The sequence below is a fragment of the Parasteatoda tepidariorum genome, chromosome 1, assembly GCF_043381705.1.
Source record: "Parasteatoda tepidariorum isolate YZ-2023 chromosome 1, CAS_Ptep_4.0, whole genome shotgun sequence".
Lineage (NCBI taxonomy): Eukaryota > Metazoa > Arthropoda > Arachnida > Araneae > Theridiidae > Parasteatoda > Parasteatoda tepidariorum.
This window is the reverse complement of record NC_092204.1, coordinates 3,842,280-3,860,652: the sequence shown is the minus strand read 5'-3', so window position 1 is coordinate 3,860,652 and position 18,373 is coordinate 3,842,280.

Here is an 18,373-nt window from a genome sequence, read left to right as displayed (position 1 = left end):
ACGAGTTCGACTGTATTTAATTCACTCCACTTTAACATTTTAACTTATAAGGAGAAGTTTAGCTTAACTTTAAAATGCCATTTTTTTTTACAAACGATCAGCTGGCACTGATGTCTTGGTCACATGTGTGGGTATACATGATCTTCTTGAAGTGTAAGTACCACAGTCGTTGAAGTCGGAAGGTATGAAATTGCCGCATGACAATTCAGGCCAACCGCCACAGGGAATGTCTTTATATCTGTAAGAGGGGACTATTAACTCATTTTTTTAATTCTGCAATCGCTGTTGTATACCTTCCAACTCCAACGAGCAATTGTTGCAACTAATTGCAATTGTTGAATGTTTTGCATTGTATGAATGTACTTACAGATCAAATTTCATTAAAATCTGTCCAGTAGTTCTAGAGATAATGGACCAAGTCTGCAAATTCTTTTAATTTCTCACACCACTGTAAAATCAAGCATATGCGCAAATTAAGTTTTAGACCAGATTTATGGCAGATGCCTATTTTTTCCTGAAGCATAAAATGTTAATTTTACTAGCAATTAATTATATAATAATTATTTCTTTCGGAGTAGGATTCGAATTATATATCCGTCTCTCAAAATATTACCTTTGTGAATAAAACTTACATAGTTTAAAGTAGTTTAAATATATAAAAATTCTAAACATTAGTACTTAAAATATGATAAAAATATACCCACATTTATAACTAAACTTCTAGCTCAAAACATTAGAACATTATACGAAATCTGAATACAAAGCTTCAAAAAATTTCTCCATATTGAAACTACTTTTTTAATGCATGTTAATCATAAAGAGATTCTCAAAATCAACGTTTTCCTGACGATTCACTTTATGTATTTGCTATTCTGTTTGATCTGTCAGCGAGTGAAAAAATAACTACAACTTCAATACCAAAGATCGAGGAACAAAAATATCAAAAGATTGATTGATTTGTTCATTTACGTCGCACTAGAGCTGCACAATGGGCTATTGGCGACGGTCTGGGAAACATCCCTGAGGATGATCCGAAGACATGCCATCACAATTTTGATCCTCTGCAGAGAGGATGGCACCCCCGCTTCAGTAGCCCAACGACCCGCACGCGAAGTCTAGTACTTTACGGTAGAACAGTTTAACGAGGACCCATACCGCACACCCTCGGTCCCTACGCAGACTGATCCAAGTGGTCACCCACCGCATGCTCATCACTGACCAGTGATGCTTTGCAGAGGATCAAAGTACAAAAATATAAAAAAGACTTTGAAAGCTAATGAATAAAATTTCAAATCTAAACACTAAAAATCAATCGAAATTTTCGTTCAAAATTGTAAATTTTTTAACCATTCAGAAAACTTAAAAAGAACGTACTTTTTTAGTTACTTAACTTTACGTTAAACTTTTCACACTTTAAAAATCAAATATTCATCTAAATTATCTTTAGTAACAAATATGCAATTCTATTGAATCATAAGCACCTGAAGTCATGTTTGTAAGCATTGAAAGTTAAATTACACGTATTGCTTTATAATTTACTTTTTAAAAAAAACTTTAAAATAACTTTCTTGAAATTTCCCTGTTCAATTCTTAAATGCTAATCTAACACATTTTTGTATCACGTTCTCCGAGCTAATTGAAATTCTTGCAGCAAATTACGTTACGAAAACTTTCAGTGCATTCAATATACATAAAGTTATTTTTCCCAGGAAAAAAAAGCTCTTGCTAACATGTTCAAACATGAAAACTTTGTCGTTGCTTATCCATTTCTATCTTCCTTAACTATCCGACAACTATTTGCAATTTAAACTATGCAAAGTACTTTTGAATTTAAGTACTTAAGTCGCCGACACAAATAAGCTTATCAGCGAAGCAACCATTTTTTTTTTTTTTTTTTTTTGATTTTTTNTTTTTTTTTTTTTTTTAAGAAACCAAAGCTCGCTGAGTTACGAAAGAAAAAAAAAATCCTTTTTTTTCCCCCTTTCTGAAAATGAAAGAGCTCAACTGATAACGTTAAATCCCTCCATCTTTTCAAGTTTTAGAAGAAGGCAAGGGCTTTCCAGAACTGTAGGTTCCGAACGAAGGGGTTGGGGGAAGGGTGTGCGCCCTGAGGGCATGGCTTTGATAAATATTTTCTTCACTTTTGTTATCGCAAAATGCCTCGTGGTTTTAGTACCCCTCTAAAACAGGTCGTAGAAAATTTAGCGAGCGTGGAGCGTTGAATTGGGAAATCTGTTGTTATCCTGGGCGCAAACCTTAATTACGCGGTTAAAGAGGTTGCGCCCCTGGATTGCGCCACAGCGAGGTTAAAATTTTATGCTTTCCTTCATAAGTGAAACAATATAGTTTCAATTTTTGTTGGCGTGAAGGGATTGTTATAATTAAGCTCTATCGTAAACTAATTTTTTTTTGTTTCTTTTTTTTTTTATTATCTTCGATCATTTGCGTGGGTTATCTGGTTATAAAGTTGTTTGTTTGGAAGAAAACTAAAGGTTTAAAAGGGTTTTATCAAGATACAATGTAACCTTGATAACGTGATAATAAAAAATGCTTGCATGGTTATGAGTACAGGAATTTTCATGGCGCCCATAAAATGCTAATAAAGAAAAGACCGAGTAAATTTCCTTAAAGGCTTTATCGTACGACAAATACTTTTATTAAAAATGTATCAATTTGGGTAATTGAAAGAACAAACGAAGCGAATTTTGGAACATCTGAATTAGAAAGCATATCAAGAAAAAAAAGCTGATAACAATGGTTTTTTTTTTTTATTAGTTACCGCTTTATTTAAAAACTTGATGGTCCGCTGGGCGAAAAATTACGGTAAACCAGCTTTAGAATGCGTAAGCGCATATTATATTGTAAATTAAGAATGGCAGCAGCGATTATGTTTAGTTTGATTGCTGCAGTTCATTTACGTGGCGCTAGAACTGCACAATGGGCTATTGGCGACGGGTCTGGGAAGCATCCCTGAGGATGATCCGAAGACATACCATCACAATTTTGATCCTCTGCAGAGGGGACGTCTTTGGTAGTCCGACCACTTGCGCGCGAAGTCGAGCACTTCACGGTTGAACAGTTTAACGAGAACCGATACAGCGCACCCTCGGTTCCTACACAGGATAAAAGTGGTCACCTACCCCCACACTGACCGCAACCAGTGATGCTTGACTTCGGTGATCTATCCCAGCAGATCGTAACGATCTATGGGACTATGTTTCGTTCGAATGTAAGCTCATACATATTGTAAATTAAGAATGGCAACAGCTGTTGTGTTTAATTTTTTTAATGATGTAAAAATTTGTAGAACGTAGTTATAAAATATACGTGGATGTAGAGCTCAAAGTCGTTCTGCCTGGAGACAGCTAATTGAGAAAGCATTGGCCTGCACTAGGCTGTAGTGCTGACGAGGAAGAAAAATGTAGTGCACTTGTTTTATCAATAAATATAGTTTGTCTTCTATAAAGAATTTAGTATTGTTAAATTAACTACACAAGCCAGCAAATACATCGATAAAAATGAAACTGTTTGAAAACATATTTTTGTTCATCGTAATCTTCATTGTTTAAAGTTTCAGTTGCTAGTGAATTTTGGAAAATCAACATAAGAATGTACAGTGAAACTTTTCGGGAGCAAACACTCTTTTCACAGAAAAATAGGGTCGTGGCAAACCATCGAATTAAATTGTTATCGAAGGTACATGATTTTTCGCAAACGATTTTAAAATCATTCAGTGTTATTTTCTTGGTGCGGAAATGCAACTTCTGTTGGCATCATGAAAAAGATGATCTATGAATAAAATTTAGCGTCTATAAAAATGATCCCAACTGATATAATGTGTAAAAACAAAATTACCAATTATAAATTAGCTATTTTAAATAAACAATTATGTTTATTGTTTAAATTTGCATTTAATTTCCTATCATAAAAATGAGTTACCTTTAAGGGATAAGAGGTTTGTTTATTTAAGATGCTTGTTTTATCTTAATTTTTTTTTTACTTACAACTCTAGAAGTGAATTATCGATAGCATCGTCTTTAGTGCACTCTGACTCAGAGATGGGCATTTGTCATTCAGAATAATGAATAAAGAATGATGAATAATTATTCAAAATCTGAATAATGAATAAAGATTTATTCATTAGTCAGAAATATTTTGAATAAAGAATAAATCATTCATTATTCGAATAAAGAATAAATCATTCATTATTCTTTATTCAGTATCCTTTATTCATTAGTCAAGAATAACTGAATAATTTCACTGGTCAACAAAAATAGGCACGGAATACTCTGACTGCGATTATGACAACTACAAATAAAACGTTAATCCTTTTCAAGTTCATTTATATAATGCTTGAGGAAATTTACTTTTGTCTAACATAATGCATACTTTTGAGAAATGGTTCCATGGCAAAAAGCGTTTAATTTTTTAAGTAAAAATTTGTTTTAAAAAGTTAAAATAAGATTATCGTTTGCTTTCAAAAACTATAAGAAATTGCGTCTTATAGATTTTGGAACAAAATTTTAAAATGAACTTAAGTAACTAAACTGTTATAAACCTACTTTTTAGCACAACTAAGTATGTTTTGCTGGAGTAAGTTAAAATAACATAAAATTAAATATTCATACTTGTCTTAGTTTTATAGTTAAATTCCTAAAATAAGACATTTAAGAGCAAACGATGTTTTGTATCTCGTTATAGACAAAGACATATCGATTGCATTTTTCGCTGGTTATTCAAAATTGTATTCAGAAAAATTATTCATGACTAACGAGTTTATTCATCAATCATTATTCATAATTTTCTATACATTTGCATAATGAATGATGAATAATGACTAAATTTTCATATGAATAATCATTCAGAATAAATTTATTCTGAATAAATTTAGTCATGAATAAAATTTTCGTGAATGATGCCCATCACTGCTCTGACTGCAACATGAGATTGTATCGTCAGATATTTTAAATACATTTTAATCTACTTATTTGTTTTGTTAAATTTTTTGTTTTGATTGTTCGTGTTTCCTTATTTGACCTTTTCCGCATTTGGAGCAGATGTTTTCCCGGTCGCAGGGAGGTTTTAATGGTCTCGCCTATAGGTTCTCTTCAACACAAAGTCTATGAAAGCGTCTGCCAAAAGCNTTATGAAATAATTTAAATGACAAGGGTCAAGTTATCTGTAATGTCAATTTATTCGAGGGTACTGCGTTTTTTAAATGAATCAAATATGACGTTTGCCAGTTCCACAATCAAGCCAATGATTTACAGAGGTTTCTGCACAGAAATCTGAAAGCGGTTTTCCATTTAGGTAGATTTTCATAATTGCGTTTAACTCTTGTTTAAGACCAGTACGTAATGTGTTTTTTATTTAAGCTCATTGCTGAAAAGTCTGTTTCAACCGCTGCAGTGCTCCCAGACAGAGAAAACACTAATTCCACCATGCACAGTATGTTGCTGTATTTCTAGATTAGAGGGTCAGTTTAGAAGTGACGCGCTAGACTCTTGTAAGATAACAAAAATTGAAAGTGTATCACGAACATTAACGGAAAAATGGCCGTCCACGCGGACGTTGGATTCGAGAAATTTGTTGTCTGCGAGGAATTTTTGACCGCCGAAGACGGGCGGTTTTTCGACCCCTGTAAACATACTTATACGTAATATGTTATTTGTTTAACATTTTTTCACTAGAATAAAGGATAAAGGATGTTATATAGATTCAGTCGATGGGAAATGTTTGAAAATTGGCAATAGAATGTATAAAAACAAAAAGGAATAATAATAAACATTTTACCGGGAATTATTATTAGTATTGACTTGCAGAAATTTAGCATTAGAACTTACAAAAACAAAAGCTTGCTTAATTATCTTTTTCGTAAGAAAAAACTCCTTATTCGAGAACTTGATTGGCAGTCAATTTTAGAAAATCAGCATTAAAATAAACAAAAACAAAGGGCTATTTTTAACTTTATTTTCCAATTATCGAACCAGCTGTGTTTAAAGATTTGGTTGATAGTGTAATTCAGAATATCAGTATAAGAACTTAAAAACAATAAACAGCTTTTATATATTTCCATTAAAAACAGCCTTATTTAAAAACTCTTTGATAGTGAATTTCAAAAAATCAGTTTTTAAATAGCGTCGGACCTCTGTTTAACGAAATCGCTGAATTCCAATTAAAATTTCGCTGAATGGAAAATTAGTTAAACAGAAAATCGCCATTTGAAATACTTAAACACAAAACAGGTTTTTAATTTATAAAAACTAGAAATAATTAAAATAGCAAATGCAAATTATTATCTATTTATTTTATAAATCGCAACCATAAACGAAGTCTGCATGGAAATTAATAGAACAAAACATTATTCAGTGTTGTACTGTCATGCTATATTATTGTCATGTTATAATATTGTACATACATTTTCAATTAATAAAAGCTGAATTTTCTGTATGAAATTCAAACAAAAAGGGAAAAGTGATTTTACTGCTTTCTCTAAAAGTGAAGTGGCTTCGAAAATCAATTAGAGGTCATAAACTGCGTTAACAAGTTTGAAATGTTCTGAAATATTTTGGGAAATAGGCAAAAAGTGGTTCTCAAAGAAAAGTTCCTTAAGTGGGAAATATACACTATATTTTACGAAGATATTTCCAAAATTATTCTCGGTTCCTCGAAAAAAATTGCAAAATAGAGAAATTCACAAAATGGAAATTCGTTAAATCGATGTCCGACTGTACTAAATAACAAGATAAATAACTAAATAACAAAATTAACAAGAAGAAATGTCATTCTACTTAAAAAAACAGTCATACTCAAACACTTGGCTGTAAAGAAAACTTCCAGAAATAATTGCAAAAACTAGATGTCTTCAATCCTTCTTTTCCCTTAAAACAGACATCATTTAAAGAATCAGTTGATAATAAATAACTGATAATCCGCATAAATTCTATTCCGCGACGTCATCGTCAATTCAACTCTTAATTTTAAGAAACAATATATGAATAACATAAACGAATTGACTTGAGCAGGAGTCCAATTGGAAAAGTACCAATTCGTCTTATTTAAATTGGTAATGAATTTAAATTGCTTGAAAACAACAAGTTGTTAAAACAAATTCACTAAATTAACACTAAATTCAAAACATTCAAATTTCTAGCACTGAGTGTGTAAAATCTAGTTCCAAGTATCAAATATATATATATTATGGAGGAGAGAAATGAGCGGTTGTTGACTTCCACAAGTGAATGTTGACAATCACAAAGTCGCTTTGGTAAATGTCCGAAATGCATGTAAACTCTCTTTACACACATAGTATCCCCAAGAGATTTTGAGAGCGCTGATTGGCTTTCTCGGCATTGCCTTCTGTTAAGTCTTTTTGTAGCTCCTCCTCAATAACATTTCTCCGTAGTTTGTTCCCAAAATGTAAATCAATCATAAATCAGTTCCAGTATATTTCTCATACTAATTTTATGACAAATGTTAAAGTTTTGTTCAAAAAATTAAACAGNTAATTCGTAAATTTAAAGTACCATTCATATTATTTGTATCGAAAAATGTTTTGACACGACTTCTGTTAATGGATACGAATTGTATATAACAATTAGAGAATATTTTTCTTTATTAAATATTAGGATGACTTTTAAAGATTATCAGTGGTAGTTAATTCGTAAAGTCAGAACACGAAAATGTGTGATTATCTCCATTCCTTACCACGGCATATTACTTATTGTATTAAAAAGTGATTTGGCATCATAGTTTCTGTTCATGTCTTGGCCAAAGAATACGTAAAGTCAAACGTACCAATACGTAGGCCAAAGAATACTCTTTGTTCACCAAGGTTCATGTATATCACAAATAGAGAATTCATTTTTTCCCTTATTAAATATTAGGATGAATTTTAAAAATTATCAGTGGCAGCTAATTCATAAAGTCAGATCACGAAAATGTGCAATTATACCAGTCCTTATCACGGGATATAACTTGTATCAAAAAGAGATTTGATATATTAGCTTCTGTCCATTTATGAAAATTGTGCACCACAAATAGATTTTTTTTTTCAATTAAATATTAGGATGAATTTTAAAGACAGAAAGTGGCAGCTAATTTGCAAAACTAGAACACAAAAATTTATAACTATAACGTTCCGGGTCGCTTGTACAATATGCATCAAAACATTTTTTGATACACCTGTTTCCGTTTGTATAAAAAAAAAGTGTATCTCAAATTGTACGTCTCAAATATTAAATTAATTATTTTCGCTGAATATAAGTTAATCGTACTTCAATTACAAAATTATTCAAATACCTTCCAATGACAACTAGATCGTTAAGTGAGAACACCAAAATGTTTAATTGTCACGTTTCTTATCACGGAATCTTATCTGTGCCAGAAAATGTTTTGATTCACTAATTTCTGCTCGACGATTATAATTGGGTATAATATAGCCTACGTCACAGGTTGTGTTGTTCCTACTAAATTTAACCCATGAACGGCATTTTCTGCGAGCCTAACTTCAAGCCACAAATAAACAAACGAAGTGTTCGATCGTTTAATTAGCTGCTCGCCAGATTTTATTGCATTATAAAGAAAAGTTATTGAAACTAAATACAACTAAATAAACAACAACAACTAAAACAAATAACTACTAATAACAATAACTAAATAAACAACAACTAAATTCCATTCGTTTAGCATTGCGTCATATGTTGTTCCTACTAAATCGAAGTAGTTGTGTTTTTTTCATATTATACCCAATTGAATAACCATATGAGTGTTTGTGGAGCATTTTTAGTTGAATATATAGCTAGATTGTGGTTGCCAACTTCAGCGGTACAAAACTTTATTTTACAGTATAAAATCTAAAAAAAAATTTAAAATATATCAGGCTAACAAAAGCATGTATAAAAGAAACGAAACATATGAGATAAATTAAAAATAAAAGCACGAGATTTTGGAACATCAGAGAGTTGTTGATTTTTGAAAAGATAGTTTTTGTTCGCGGAATGTGAGGTTTATACTAACCCGTTACTAGTTTTTTTTTTTTGCAGGGTTGCTACTGACCCGTTACGGGGACTTTAATTTTGTTACGTTGTGTTTTTACTAAATAAATGCGTTCTTTTATAAAAAATGAAGTTTCTTAATACAGCTTGATTCGTTACAGCAGAAAAAGAAAATCATTTTTCCCGTTGACAACTTTACTTTTTTTCCCTCACTATTTTTACCCATTGGCAAAAAGGGGGTTTTGTGTTAGTGAGCTCGCGTCGTCATTGCATGTGTTGCTATGGCGACCGCTGCTGTTTGATAATTTTTTTAGAATTCTTTTCTTCACTTTTAATTTTGTTATGCATTAAATTGGTGAGATTATTTTTGAGATATGGGACCAGAGAGATCCAGTAAATACTTCTTGAGTTGTGAATAAAACAGAATTTCATCGTTTGAACGATAATTTTGTTTTTATTTAAAAAAAAAATTAGTCAGCAACCATTTTGTCAATGGGTAACCTGTGATCACAATTTTCATTTTCTTGTTCTTTAAGTGATGTATAGTAACTAGAAATCTTCTTATACTTAGCTAAATATAAGAGTTTATTGTACATAAATTTAACTAAAAAAACAAAACTCAGGAGTGCCCAAAACCAATTCTTAAGTCCAAAACCAATTCTTAAGTTTAGGTTAGCTTCCCTACGTAAGATTTGAAGCAACTGCGCATGCTCACATTTCATACGCTACGTATCTTTACGTAATGTTGACGTGATTAACGCTAAAAAGACAAAGCTACAAGCACGCCATTTCTAGCTGTTAAGTGTTTTCTGATAAACCCTAGCTCCCAACTCAAAACATAGATATAAAATTTAATATAGTTCTTCAAATTCGAATTCCATAAGTGAATAGTGTGATATATTACAATAGTTGGTTGAAAGAGATCGTTTCCGTCCATTGTAAATGTTTGTTTTGATTTTTTAGTCTAAGTTTAAATGATATTTCAGGTAGTTAGCATTTTGAACTTGCGGAATTTTGCGAAACCTTTTTTTCCCTACCCACGTAAATTTGATATTTTTCATGGGAACATGAGCAATTACTTACGTAATGGAGTTACTGAAAGGTGCAGGGTACCTTCTACATTTTAGATTTTCAAATCCAGGACTTTTCAAGACTAATTCCAACAATTTTTCATGACTTAACAAAGTTACTATTTTCTCCGACAAAAACACCACAACACAATACATTTAAAAAAGCGTTATAATAACATTCATTGTAATGATAGGTATAATCAAAACTGTTATACTCTGCATCTTCATATTTATAGATTTCAAATTTAAAAAATAGAGTAAGGAAAGAGTTAATGCAATAAAATAACTAAAAAAATACAAAAGTAAATATTTTTTTCTAACAGAATTATATTCTGAAGATACTTCTCTTGTTCATCTGAAAGGAACGAAATACTCCTGATTTTTCTGTTCTCATTTCGGAATTTAAAAAAATTGCCGACGACTGGCTTATTTCAGCTAAAATTTCAAATTGATAAAATAAAAATAAGTAATAAAAATTCTAAAATCACAACTTTAAAAAGATAATTCGTTCTAGATAAGTTTTTACTTTCATTTCTTTTTAAAGAACTCCATAGTTTTTAGAGAACATGATAAAAATATTTTATATCTTAATAAAATAGGACTATGAGTAGGGATTGTGACCATTTCAGATATTCCGAACACCCTGAAATTGTAATTTCCATTTTAAAAACTGGCCTAAATCTGACTTTCCATGATTTTTTTAAAAAACATTTTAAATCATGACATTTCATAACAAATTTTGTTCAATGGCGACATTTATGACATTCCGTGATTTTTCGTGACTTTCCAGGTGCCCTTAAAGTAACGTAAATTTACGAAACCTCGCTATTAAAAATATTTGAAAATTTTAAAAAAAGGCTTGTTTAAAGAAATAAAATAAAAAAGACTTTGATTCAATCAAATGCATAGTTTTAACAGTTCAATTCTATTTCTTAAACAAGCTCAGCATTACAAAGCTATTTTATTTTCTCTAAACATTACATAAACTTTAAATTTCCGACAACATATAAACTAGATTGCCAAACTTTTTAAGTACGTACAGTTTTAAAAGAATACTAGCTTGTATACATTTTAATATGATACACTTTTGATGATGCATTTCGGTAACAGTAAAACCGGTTCTGATTCGCAATTTTTGCATTAGGGGTGATACCTTGAAAATACCTAAACAAAATATTATTCAGATCGTTAAAAAGCTACCCTTCCCTGTAAATCTTTTCATCAAAGATATTCATTCTATATTAAGACCATGGTGTTTTGCTATATAAATCCCCTATCTGCACCCCCCATAAAATATGCCGCTTTTATTTCTTCCGGGGACTGGCAACCCTAATTTTAGTCTCTATTACAACTCTGCATTTCCTGATAATGCATAAACTCGATTGCAAACGATTTGGCGGGAACGAAAATTCCATTACTTAGACGACGTTCGGACACTAGGGGGGGCTTAACTCGGACAACACTTCCATTTCTCTACAACTATTGCCCTGGTCGTTAAATAGCCGGGGCGTTTTCTCCCGTTATCGGCCATCTTTGTCGGCTCGTTTATCTTGCACCTAGTACAGCGACAGTTGTGTGTGTGTGTACTAGTCTCATTGGGGTGTATGAGTCCTAAGCCAGGGGAGGGAAGTCTAGTTGAATGGAGTATTTGGGAAATGCCGATCCGGGAATTGGAAAAGCTGTCACCGAGATTGAGCTCTGGAGGTATAAAGCCTCTATCGAAAGTTAGAACTAAAGGCCATATACCAGCCCCAATTCATCAGATGGAATATTAAAAGGATAGGCGTCCTTTCTAATAATGATGTCATTTGAATTTACCTCATAATGATACCATTTGAAAAAGATGAGACGAATCTCCAAAAGTTGTTAATGAATTTAAAACTGCAAAAATCTTATGAATTAAATTAAAACAATAGCGTCGAAACACGGGCATTGTGTTTCCACTCTGATTCAATAATACAGTGAACTGATTCTGTAATACCAATAAAGAACCAATCTGTTGCAAAATATTTAAAGTATCAGAATCTAAGTATACTATAGTATAAATGGGGAACTATTAGGTATACAACATTCAAGTATATCAGAATCTACTTGGTAAACTACATTCAAATACATCAGAATCTATTGGGTATACTACATTCAAATATATCAGAATCTATTGGGTATACTACATTCAAATATATCAGAATCTATTTCGTATACTACATTCACGTATATCAGAATCTATTTCGTATACTGCATTCACGTATATCAGAACCTGTTAAACGTACTACCATTCCACGCTATATTGTACATTCTATATTATGAACTACACCGTGGAATCTAAGTAGTAGACTATATTCAAATAATTACGACATCTATTTAATACATCATATTTCAGAATATAAAATTCCGTTTTTGCTTATCTCCTTGATTCAGACCCTTAAGCAAAGTCCAAAAGGTTATTAAAATCAACTATATTTACAACTATTTCTAAAATGACCATAGAATTCAGGTTTTAATTTCTCATACTCAAGTTCGTTTGATTGTATTGAATTGAAGTATAATGAACTCTTATTTTGCCCGAATAACCCGAAGGAGAAGGGCGCAACTCTCTCTCAGAGCTGTTTATAATTTTAAACTGCTAAAATCTCATGAATTAAATTAAAACAATAGTGCTGAAACAAAGACATTGTGGTCCGCTCAATAATACAGTGAACTGCTCCTGTAATACACGGAAAGAATCTGTAATAAAATGTTTAAGGTATCGCAATCTAAATGTAATACAATCAAATATATCGGAATCCCTTAGGTATGTATGTTCAAGTACGTAAAGTACCCCTTAGGTATGCTGCATTCAAGTACGTCAAGTATCCCTTAGGTATGCTGCATTCAAGTATGTAAATGACCCTTAGGTATGCTGCATTCAAGTATGTAAATGACCTTTAGGTATGCTGCATTCAAGTATGTAAATGACCCTTAGGTATGCTCTATTCAAGTATATAAATATCCATTAGGTATACTACATTCAAGTATATCGGAACCTATTAGATACACAGCATTCAAGTATATCGGAACCTATTAGATACACTGCATTCAAGTTCAGCAGAATCTATTACGTATACTGCATTCACGTACAATGAAATCTCTTATACATATTTAGAAAAATAAAACTTAATTTGGTTTAATATATTTAAACTAATATTTTAAGCTCAAAAGTATTATAGAATGCGATGAAAAAAATAAACACAAGTATGGATGAACAATATAAAAGTAAAATACTTTGTTAAGCATATTAAAATTCGAGTTTTTAAGTTAATATTATTTCGCGTAAAAAATCTTATTATCTTTTAGTTATAAATAGCTTTAAGTAGAATGAATTCGTAATATTTTTCGTATTTATGAACAACCTATGTTTTGCAATATGTACAAGAATAATTTTAAAAAGTACTTACACGTATGGAAGCACATCTCAATTATTTCATTTGGGTGGTTCAGCCCCAAGGAATACAGTTGTGGAAGAAGGTAGCAGCAAGGAATACAGTCCATGGAATACAGGAATACAGTGCGCTGTGACTCGGTCATAGAATTTGTTTCGTTCTCTTGACACTCGATGTATGAAAGTTAGAATAATTTTCTTTTCAGGTTTTAATGATACATAAATTAGTCGTATTAATATAAGAATCAACCCTTGATTTGAGAAATCCACAGCAGTATATCAGAACCTATTAGCTATACTGCATTCAAGTATATCAGAACCTATTAGCTATAGTGCATTCAAGTATACCAGAACCTATTAGCTATACTACATTCAAGTATATCAGAACCTATTAGCTATAGTGCATTCAAGTATATCGGAACATATTAGATACACTACATTCAAGTATATCAGAACCGATTAGCTATAGTGCATTCAAGTATATCAGAACCTATTAGCTATAGTGCATTCAAGTATATCAGAACCTATTAGCTATACTGCATTTAAGTATATCAGAACCTATTAGCTATACTGCATTCAAGTATATCAGAACCTATTAAACGTACTACCGTTCTATATATAGTACATCCTATATTATGTAACTATACCGTGGAATCTAAGTAATGATTATATATTCAAATAATTACGAAATCTATCATATTTCAGAATATCAAATTCCGTATTTGCTTATCTCCTTGATTTATGTTCCTGACCAAAGTTCATAAGGTTATCAAAATCAGCTATATTTACAACTATTTCTAAAATGACCATAGAATTCAGGTTTTTTTAAATCTTTATACTCAAGTTTATTTAAAATGTATTTAATTGAAGTACAATGAAATATCTTAAACATGTTTAGAATGCAAGAGCAAAATGAACCTTTAATTTGCTGAAATATATTTAAACAAATATTTTAAGCTCAAAAGTATTATAGAATATGGTGAAAAAAATAAATACAAGTATGGATGAACAATATATAAGTAAGATACTTTGAGGAGCATATTAAAGTTAAAAGTTTGAAGCTTATTATTATTTCGAATTAAAAAATGTTAAAATTATCAAACCTACATACAAGCGCTGTCTAATATTTATAAATAACTAAGTAGAAAGCATTATTAATATTTCTTGAATTTTCGAACGACCTATGTTTTGCAACATATACAAGAGCAATGAAAAAGCACTAAAAAAAGTACTTACAAGTTTGGAAGCACATCTCAATTCTTTCATTTGGGTGGTTCCGATCCAATGAATAATTTAATAGATTGTTCTTTTGTCACTCAAGCATGAAAGTTATAATTTATTTTTCAAGTTTTAATGATATATAAATAAATTGAATTAATATAGGAATCACTTTTCACTTGACAAATCCACCGAAGTTGCACGTCGCAACGCTTAAAATTGTAAAGGGAAATCGAAAATGTTCATTCGTGAAAATTCAGCAGCTTCAAATGAGCACCAACTAACTTTAACGTATTCATTCAACGTATGCGTGTCTGTTCGAATTTCGGAAATTTTGTGACTTTATTAATACGTTTCCGGTTGTCTTTTTCTGACAGACTGGGCTGCTGTTGTTGCTGTTGTTAATTTACGTCGCACTAGAGCTGCACAATGGGCTATTGGCGACGGTCTGGGAAACATCCCTGAGGATGATCCGAAGACATGCCATCACAATTTTGATCCTCGCGGAAGGGATGGCACCCCCGCTTCGGTAGCCCAACGACCTGCACGCGAAGTCGAGGCACTTTACGGTAGCACAGTTTAACGAGGACCAATACCGCACACCCTCGGTCCCTACGCAGACTGATCCAAGTGGGCACCCACCCGCACACTGACCGTAGCCAGTGATGCTTGACTTCGGTGATCTGCTGGGAACCGTGTCTTATCGATCAGTCCACTGCGGGACTCTGACAGACTGGGATGTACTCTGGTAGTGACTAGGTAGTGACTAGGTTGGTAGGTACTTTATTTACGTCGCCCTAGAGCAGCACAAAGGGCTATAGGTGACGGTCTGGGAAACATCCATGAGAATGATCGGAAGACATGCCATCGCAATTTTGATCTTCTGCGGAGGGAATGGCACCTCCGCTTCGGTATCCCGACGACCTGCGTCCAAGACGAGCACTTTACGGTAGCACAGTTTAACGAGCACCAATACCGCACACCCTCGGTCCCTACGGAGACTGATCCAAGTGGTCACCCACCCTCACACTAACAGCAGTCAGTGATGCTCGACTTCGGTGTTCTACTGGAAACCGTGTCTAAACGACCTGTCCACCGCGGGACACCCGGTGGACAGGTGAAGTCATTACTTATTCATTGTTATTCAAGAAAATACCATACAAGATTCAATTTGAAGTACACAAAGCTCGCGTTTGCTGTTAAGTTTGGAAACTCCTAAGTTCGATTTCTTGATACCCCAGTACCGAAGTAAAGCATCACTTGCTGTAGTCAATAAGCGGGTGAGTGATCAATTTGATCAGCCTGCGCTGGGAGAGAGGGTGTACGGTATGGGGGCTCGTTGAACTGTTGTACAGTTCATTGCTCGACTTCGCTCGCGGTTCGTCGGGCTACAGAAGCAGGGGTGCCATCCCCTCTGCAGAGGATCAAAATTATGCGTGTCATCGGAAGATGGGGTCTTAGTGACAGTTTGGGATTATTCCTTAGTGACAATACAGGCACATACACACTACCACTGTTTAGATTGGAGGGCAGAAGGCTTGTGTTCCACACTTCCCAGCCGTCTATTGGAGTTGAAAATTTTACAAATCGGGTTGATGTCGATGCTTGAAAAGTGGCTACGTACTTAATATTCGGTTATGTTCTGCCCGATATCAACAATGATTGAACATGATTCATGATCTACAATTAAGTTCTTGTCTGTCGCATTCCCTAGCAAGTTATTTCCCAAACTTTGGGTTCGAAAGCCGACACCTTCGCTATGGCTACCCAAAAACATCGAATTTGTATCACTCGGCATACCCTTATTGAATCTATAAGTAGATCTCCAACCTGCTTGCTGTTGTTTATTTACGTCGCACTAGAACTACACAATGGGCTATTGGCGACAGTCGGGGAAAATTCCCTGAGGATATTCCGAAGACATGTCATCACAATTTTGATCTTCTGAGGATGAAGCAGTCACTTCGATAGCCCAACTACCAACGCTTGAAATCGAGCACTTTACGGTAGAACAGTTTAACGAGGACTCATACCGCACACCCTCGGTCCCTTCGTAGACTGACCCAAGTAGTCACCCACCCGCTTACTGACAGCAGCCAGTGATGATTGACTTCGGTGTTCTACTGGGAACCATGTCCTTATGATCAGTCCGCTGCGGGACTCGTAATCTGCGGAAAAATTACATCTTGAACCACGAAGATTTCCTCTATCCTCGTACTTAAATTCTTGATTTGGTAAGAAAAAAATATATGTATATTTAGTCCAAATTGTCAGTCTCTTAATAAAGGTTAAAAAAAAATACCACACTAGTATCAATTGAAAATTATTGTTACACTAATCACTTTAAAAGTCTCAGAATCGATTCCTCCCATAATCCTTCGTGTGCGACTTCAGACTGTGAGAAAGACTAAAAAGAATATTATTAGCTACGCATGCAAGTCTGAAGTTTTGAATACGCAGCAAATGCTTATTTGAAGCGCATTCAAGAGGCCGGGATAGCCCTGCTGATAGGGCGTTGGGCCCATGTCCGAGAGATCGTCAGGTCGCCCACCGACCGAAGACTCCCCGTGTACAAAATGGTAACTTGTGCACATTAAATTTATAGGGGTCACAAAGTCCTATAAGTTCCCATGACAAATCAATACTTCTGAGGGTACTCGATAGGAGATGACTCGCACTCTAGTTCAGGGCAAAATTATGATATGCGGGTGGATGTTTTATTTTATTTTCTAACCGTCGTTGAACAGCCGATCCTATTTTTGGGTTACGACTACTAATGTTCAACTCCGTAACCTTGTCATTTTGAACCCAATTCAGAAGATAAGGGAACTTCTGAATTAAGTATTGGGAGAAATTTTGCCTCCGTGGAGGACCTTTTGGTGAAACTAATCCGCATTTGCTTTGCATGGAGAAGTAGACCACGGGAACCTCCCACGGTTAGTACGACAGCAAAGGGACTCTAACCCATGATACATCTACCATTGAGGATATTTCACTTCATCACTGTGGTCGGTGCAAGGCGGATTCGTTTCGACCAGCCATCGCTGAGATTCGAACCTGGTTCACCTCATTGGAAGGCGAACACTCTATCCCCTGAGCCATGGGTGGACATTGTGTGAATATTTCCTTCCTGTAAAACGGGGTATGACGTATGCATGCTACCTCCGGATCATCCTCAGGAATATTTCCCAGACCGTCGGCAATAGCTTATTGTGCAGCTCTAATGTAACGTAAATAAAAGTACAGTACCATACCAAAGTGGAATCAACTTACTTATATGTAAAAACATATTCTCGTATGGCTTACTTATTGTAAACAAATCGAGAACTGGGTTATAAGCCTCTGTCAGACTGTAGAACAGATAACATAAAAAGTAGAAGAACATTTCAGAGAGAGAGGGCTAAACCAAAAATTTTTTTGTTCGACATAACAATCATGTTATATTTATCTAGTCATGACCATATATGGCAGTACTTTTACTTTCGTTACTTGTACCGCCGGTACAAGTAAAAAGTACGTACTTTAACTTGTACTTCATTACTTTTTAAATTTAGTACTTTTACTTGTACTTTCGTTACTTTTTTAGGGAAAAAGTACAAGTATTTGTAACGGAAATATCGAATGAAATCGTTACTTTTTTCTAAAACTCGGTAAGCTTTCTAAAAAAAAAA